This window comes from Boleophthalmus pectinirostris, unplaced genomic scaffold, assembly GCF_026225935.1.
Source record: "Boleophthalmus pectinirostris isolate CB_2022bp ecotype Guang Dong unplaced genomic scaffold, ASM2622593v1 HiC_scaffold_18, whole genome shotgun sequence".
Taxonomy (NCBI): domain Eukaryota; kingdom Metazoa; phylum Chordata; class Actinopteri; order Gobiiformes; family Gobiidae; genus Boleophthalmus; species Boleophthalmus pectinirostris.
This window is the reverse complement of record NW_026571133.1, coordinates 14,258,088-14,259,996: the sequence shown is the minus strand read 5'-3', so window position 1 is coordinate 14,259,996 and position 1,909 is coordinate 14,258,088. Positions and strand designations below refer to the sequence as shown.

Sequence of the window (1,909 nt, the reverse complement as noted above, 5' to 3'; positions counted from 1 at the left end):
GTTTTATACCTTTTGTTCAGTACAGATTAATTGAAATCCAGGGCTAAAATTATTCAGATGATTCTAGTGAAGGTGTATGGGGTGGATTAAAGAGTTTTTAGTTTGAGAGAGGAACTCAAAAATAAAACTAAATATGCAGGGTTTGTGTGTTAAACATGTGCTGATAAAAAAACAAAACACAACTCCGGTTTGTTTGTGATAAGGAAACATCATTATAACATAGCATAGCATAATATGGGTCCTCTAAAGTTTTATTTCAAATGCTGGTTATGAGCAAAATTAAGTTTCAGAATCAAGTTTATTCTTGAGAGTAGGATGTAGGATGCGAGTGCGCGTGCGTGTGTGAAGGAGGAAGAGCAGAGTTCACCTCTTTCTGACACATCTGCTTTGACTCAAGACTGAACTCAAACAAAAACACCACGATGACAAGTGAAAATCAATCCAACACATTATGAAACAATCTTATACAGGTTTAAAAATAACACTATTTCATAGGAAGTCTGGGAGTCCCTGCTTAGACTGCTGCTCCCGCGACCTGGCCCCGGATAAGCGGAAGAAAATGGATGGATGGATGGATGGATGGACTATTTCATAAACACTTATCCACCTTGCTGTATAATGTGAAAAAAAAGGAAATATGGTAGTCTTTAAATGTTTTCTGAAAAAAGCCATTGATTTTGTAAGTGTAACTTTTTTTATTTTGACGTAATGGTATTTATTCTCGACAAACATGTCATAAAAGTAAGGATTTTAGATAAAGCATAATCAATTTTATAGGCTACATACATGAATACCAGTCTCTTCATGTCACGGTACTAGCAGCAGCAGATTAACATAGTGAAGTTTAGATAAGATCCAAGCTCTAGTTTGAAGCAATTAGTGCATGTGTTTCCTCATTAGTTTAAATGTTTATTGGCCTATGTCAGTGCAGCCTGTGATTCAAATCCAATTATCTGCTTTGTTATCTGAGCAATTAACACCAGTTGTAAAAGTTGCAATGGCAGATAAACAACAACCCAATATCAGGTACAGACATTAACTTACTCTTTAATTTTACAACTACTACTACTACATCTGGAGGCCCGGGGACTCACATGGGCCCCCTCTAATATTAATTAGTAGGCAGAGATTCCAATTTTGGGCCCCTAAGACCCTGGGGTGCGGGACAATAGACCCCTTTGTTCCCCCCATCGACTTCCCTGACTACTATTGTGGCCATACCGGGTTGTAAAAGCCTGATCCCGTCAGATCTCAGAAGCTAAGCAGGCTGGGCCTGGTTAGTACTTGGATGGGAGACCACTGGGAAAATCAGGTGCCACAGTGTGGCGCCAGTGACAATAACTGTCATTGTGTCCTTAGGCAAGACACTTCACCCACATTGCCTAGTATGAAAGTGGTGTGCGTGTGAGTGGTGGTGGTGGTCAGAGGGACCGAAGGTGCTGATTGGCATGGCAGCCGCACTTCTGTCAGTCTGCCCCAAGGCAGCTGTGGCTTACCATCACCAGGTATAGAGTGAATGAATAATGCTCTGTAAAGTGTCTTTGTGACAAAAATGTCTGTGAGAAGTGCTATATAAATGAAGACTTACTTACTATGATGATAACTACTTTGATGACCACTACTGCTAATACTAATATTAATACTAATACTGCTACTACTGCAAAAATTATGTGCATATATATAATGTTTTAATATCATTGTTTATTAATCTTGTACTTTTTTTTTTAATTTTAGTGCAAACTCGGTATATTTGCAGCTTTGTGGTGTGTGCTTCCTCCAGTGGCCACTACAATTTCAAGTACTATGTGACATCACACTGTACTGGCCTAGTTAAAGCTAGAACCAATCAAACTGTTCTTATATCCCACACCCTGCCCTTTCTTTCCCCTCACTCGTCTTTAGTCCTCCT

At 39.3% G+C, this 1,909-nt stretch overlaps 1 pseudogene; it reads left to right on the top strand.

Annotated features, from left to right (window-relative positions):
* The first annotated feature begins 1,207 nt into the window (after positions 1–1,207).
* Positions 1,208–1,324, top strand: LOC129409055 (5S ribosomal RNA; annotated as a pseudogene).
* Positions 1,325–1,909: the final 585 nt, after the last annotated feature.